General features: G+C 40.1%; 1 non-coding gene across 1 annotated transcript; it reads left to right on the top strand.

Annotated features, from left to right (window-relative positions):
• The first annotated feature begins 474 nt into the window (after positions 1-474).
• Positions 475-578, top strand: LOC122445630. Its single transcript, XR_006270597.1, has one exon. It is a non-coding gene; the product is annotated as a U6 spliceosomal RNA (small nuclear RNA).
• Positions 579-5,574: the final 4,996 nt, after the last annotated feature.

Here is a 5,574-nt window from a genome sequence, read left to right as displayed (position 1 = left end):
TAGTCTTGAACTAACAAAATAATTGTTTTAAAGTATTCAAAAAGTGTTGTTTGAGTATGGGAAGAATGAAGGAATCCTTGCACATAACCTAGGCTCTGACATCTTATGGAGGAGTCGAGGGTGGTGGGACTGAAAGTTTCAACCCACTAATCATCTGGTTTATTCCCGTAGCAACTTTAGGTGCTTTCCAAAAATCAGCTTATTAACATAAGCTCAGGTGTGGCTGAAAGGAATTTCTTGTGAATATCAAGACATCTTTGTCATTCTTACCACTTAGGAAATTCCAAGGGTTTTAAGAGCTCTGTGGCAGGAACAGGAAGGAAGACTAAATACATATTTCTAATTATAAATTACAATATCATACTTCCCTAATCCACCGAAACTACTTTCACCAATACATGGGATGACCATGTAAATATTGTATAAACCAAAACTTTTGAGAATGAAAGGTAACATTAATAATTACACTGGACGGTGCTCGCTTTGGCAGCACATGTACTAAAATTGGAACGTCACAGAGATCAGCATGGCCCCTGCGCAAGGATGACACGCAAATTCATGAAGCGTTCCATAATTTTTGATGTATGGTGAAAACCAGCACGATATTGTAAAGTAATTAGCCGCCAATTAAAATAAATAAATTAATTTAAAAAATAATTACTGCTTGGTAGAAACAAGCAGGGCCTGTCCTATACACAAACTAAAACTAATGACAACTGTCTAAATATTTTCACTTGGATGTTTCACATCTCACTCAACATAAAAACACTGAATCATTGACATTCCTACAAAATCTATTCTTCCTCATATTATTAAATCTCATCTACATTCATCCCAATTGCTCAGGCAGAACCTAAGAATCATGACCAATTCCCCCTTCCCTTCTCTCATGTGCATGTCATAAAATCCCTATCACAGACCTATCTACAAAATACCATCTGAAAATATACAGTCCTCTCCTCCTCCATCTACTAGCATATTATTCTCTAGCATAACACCCTATTCATTTTCTTTACATTCTGTAATTATATATTTATTAGTTTATTTGTCACTGTCTGTCTTCCTGGTTTACTGCCTGGGACGCTGAGGTTTGGTCACCCAGTGCCTGGTATTCCTAGCACCTAGCATGATGATGACACATAGCAGATATTTAATAAATATTTATGGGATTAAAGAATACATGAGTAAACAGATGCAAAAAATAAGCAAATACCTGCAAAACACCTTCAAGAAATATTAGCATAAATAGTGTGAAATTCAAAATACTATAGCTGAGTTTTTGTGCCCTATTAAAAAATCAGGATTTGAATCTCTAAGACAAAGACCAAAAAACCAAGTAAGTGGGGAAATGCAAGAAAGAAGACAGGAGAGGAGAAAAGCAGAGAGAACTGGTAAATTCAAACCATTCCCTCTACTTACTATGATAACTTTGAGGTCCATCCATGTTGCTGCAAAAAACATTATTTCATTCTTCTTTATGCCTGAGTAATAGACCACTGTATAAATATACCACATATTCTTTATTCATTCATCTGTCAACAGACATTTAGTTTGCTTCCCTGTCTTGGTTATTGTAAATAGTGTTTCAGTGAACATTGGAATCATGTATCTTTTCAAATTATAGTTTTCCCCAGATCATATGCCTAGGAGAGGGATTATAGGATCATATGGCAACTCTATTTTTATTGGGTTGGCCAGAAATTTCAATTGGGTTTTTCTATAACAATTGTTTTTTAAGTTTAATAAAAGAAACAGCCATCCCCTCTAGTCTTCTCCTTTGCCCTCCATATAACTCTCTTTTAATTCTATATCTTGTGCTAGCAGAGAAAATTACACTCTTGAACAGGTAAGAACAATTTTTCTGGAACACCATCCTGTCTGATAGAGAAGGGAAGATGTGTTGACTTGAAAGTCAACAATTCAGAAGCAGTATCATCAACAGTGCTCTTCTTCTCTAGACTCAGGTTGTTGTGATGAATGCTAAAGGAAGGTTTTTTCCACACAGAAACAGCACGTTAGGCAATCATCCAACAGCACCTATTAACTCTTTTTAAACATTAACTTTTTTGTTTTTTACCTGTGCTGGATCTTTGTTGCTGTGTGTGGACTTTCTCTATTTGCAGCGAGCAGGGGCTGCTTTCTAGTTGCAGTGCTCGGGCTTCTCATTGTGGCATCTTTTCTTGTCGCATAGCACTGGATCTAGAGCAGGAAGGCTCAATGGTTATGGCACACTAGTTAGTGGCCTCAAGGCATGTGGAATCTTCCCAGACCAGGGATCGAACCTGTATCCCCTGCACTGGCAGGTGGACTCTTAACCACTGGACCACCAGGGAAGTCCTAAACATTAACATTTAGGTAAAAATTAAAGTAGATGGATATCCTGACTTCAGATACAACATCACTCATAGGAACTTCCCTATAATAAACAACCAGCCAAATAAGGGGAGAGCCTATTCTGAGAAAAGAAAGGAATGGGATTGGGAGATGGAAAAAGTCAAGTTTTCATTACTGTATATTTCATTATTGAAAAGCTGCACATCAACACACAAGACACACACATAGAAGAAAAGATTCTTTCTTCTCTTAGAATAAGCAATCTAAGCATTCTTAGGAAGTTGTCTCCAACTTCCTAGTCTTTGGGCCTATATCCCTGAATAGCATAAGTCTCTTGTCAAGATTGGTGCTGCCTCTGCCTTCTGGCATCTATGCCTCTGCTGTTTGATATTATAAATATTCACATGCCACATCCATGGTAGTGGTAGCTACAAAACATCCCTAACAGGAGAAAATTTACTTGCAAATATAGTATCTGGAAGTTGCAAGTCCTGTCTTTAGAAAGGGCAATGCCTTCATCACTGGGCACCCAGGCTGTGGGAGTTCCCAGTGGAAGAAGAACAGGCCCCAGAGATCTCCGAGGCAGGCCTCCTATCTCATGGAGAACATTTTCTTCTAGGACAGAAGCCACCTAGAACAGGAACACAGTACCATTACTCGGCAAGATAGCAATCATTCTGCAGTCATGCCAGTCCTCCTGCATCATTACACTGATTTTAGTAGAAGCAACAAGAACCTCGACTCCAACTGGCTTGAACAATAAAGTGATTTATCAGCTCATGTGTTTGAAAAGTCCAGAAGTAGGGCAAGATTTACAGTACAGTCCATTAAGGACTCCACCTTTCTCTCTGTGTGTCTCTGGGGTCTGCTTCTCTTTATGTGTTGACTCTGTCCTCAGAATGGCTTCCCTCCTTGTTGCCAAGAGAAGCAACATCAGTTTCTTGCTTCTTCGTTCCCATCGGAAGAGACCCTTACTTCACTCATCCACTAAACTGAAGTGCGGGACTTGTACCAGCTGGACCACCCTAGAACCATCATGATGACAAGGGAAACGGGATTAGAACCGTTCCAGACAGAGGCCAAGGTCAGTCTATCCCACCGGCAATGCATGGCTGCAGCTGAATGCGTGAGTCAGGTGTGATGTAGGAACCGCATCATTGTCTCCCTATCCAGCCTCTACACCGATGTTCTCTGGCCCTGTAACTTGGAACATCAGAGCCGTCCAAGAAAGAGACGCACTCTGTTCTTGGTTATTCTCTCTCTCTCTTTCCACTCTTTCCCTCTCTTTCTTTCTCTCATTCTCCATATCATCGTTACCTTCTGCCTTGTGAAAACTGGCGGTGAAAGCAAGGTGGGAAAGGGGACGAGGATAAGACAAAAAAGATATAGTATGTCCTTCATTTAGTTTTCTAGAGTGAAAACTAGAAAACTTCTAGACTTGAGAAATGAATGATTAAATCTACACAGCTACCCTAAGTCTGAAACTGTGGTCCGAACTAATGCCCTAGGTTAGCAAAGTGTGTGGTGATCCAGAAAAAAATTTATTATGGAAACCTCAGACGAGAAAGCAAAATAGGTAGATTACCTAGAGGTACTATACCAGTCTGGACAATTCTGCTTCAAACCAATACTATTGCTTGTGTTAGTCATGCACTGTCAGTAATTAAGTAAATGAATAATCTAAAAATATGTCAAGAAGTTCCCTGGTGGCCTAGTGGTAATAATTCCAGGCTTTCGCTGCCATGGCTTGGGTTCAATCAATGGTCAGGAAATTGAGACCCCACAAGCTGTGTGACACAGGCAAGAATAAAAATAAAGGTAAGATATTAGGGACTTCCCTGATTGTCCAATGGTTAAGACTCCATATGCAGAGGACACAGGTTCAATCCCTGGTCGAGGAACAAAGATCCCACATGCAGTGCAGTGTGGCAAAAAGAAATTTTTTATTAAAGAAAAAAATCAAAATATGGCAAATGTGCATAATAATTATTCACAATAGCAGGAAAACAGTTGAAATTAACTTAAATATCCATCAGTAGGTAAAATCTCATGTAGATTATCGTTCAACCATTCAATGGAACATTAAGTAACAGTATTAAATAACAGTTCTGAAGGATCTGCAATATCAAAAAGCAATGCCTATTCGGAGAAGGCAATGGCACCCCACTCCAGTACTCTTGCCTGGAAAATTCCACGGACGGAGGAGCCTGGTAGGCTGCAGTCCATGTGGTCGCTAAGAGTCAGACACAACTGAGCGACTTCACTTTCACCTTTCACTTTCATGCACTGGAGAAGGAAATGGCAATCCACTCCAATATTCTTGCCTGGAGAATCCCAGGGACGGGGGAGCCTGGTGGGCTGCCGTCTATGGGGTCACACAGAGTCGGACATGACTGAAGCGACTTAGCAGCAGCAGCAGCAGCATGATGCCTTTACTACCAAGTGTAAAAAGCACAATTTGAAAAATAATTCTGTAAAATTTGCATGTCAGATATAATTATGTAAAATATACAGTCAAAAAGAGACTAAAAAGAAATATACCAAATGGTACTTGAGTTTTACTGAAATGCTGTTATCTAGTTCTCAATGTTTTTTGTGATACTGTTACATTCATTTATAACTGAAAAAAAAAATTAGAAAGCATTATTACTTGGCAGATATCTACTTAGCATTTGGCTTTTGTGCTGATAAATGAGCAGTTACAATTGGTGGTCCGTGGTCTGTCCCAACAGCACTCATTCATTTACTCAACAGCTGTTGAGTAATTATTCACTACCTGCTATGTACTAGACAGGAGAAGGCAATTGGCAACCCACTCCAGTACTCTTGCCTGGAGAATCCCAGGGATGGCAACCTGGTGGGCTGCCGTCTATGGGGTCGCACAGACACAACTGATGTGACTTAGCAGTAGCAGTAGCAGCATGTATTAGACACCAGGGATATTTCAGTGAGGTAAACGACCTTGTCCCTGCCCCTATCTCTACAGCCCAGTGAGGAAGACAGACAATAAGCAAATACTTTATTACAAATCAGGAAAACATGCTATGAAGGTAACCAACAAAATGTCATACAAGGAAGGGGAAGCTGCTTTAAAAGGGAGTCAGAGGCTTCCAAGGAGTTAGTATCTAAATCAAAATGAGGATGAGAAGGTGCCCAAAATTCCAAGTGCAGGAACAGAGCAATGCAAGCAGAGGAACTACGGTGAAAGAGAGCTTGGCAAGTCCTGGGAACTGAAAGGAG

This window comes from Cervus canadensis, chromosome 7 (assembly GCF_019320065.1).
Source record: "Cervus canadensis isolate Bull #8, Minnesota chromosome 7, ASM1932006v1, whole genome shotgun sequence".
NCBI classification, from domain to species: Eukaryota; Metazoa; Chordata; class Mammalia; order Artiodactyla; family Cervidae; genus Cervus; species Cervus canadensis.
Note: the sequence above shows the minus strand (reverse complement) of the source record. Positions and strands in the feature narration are given on the sequence as shown.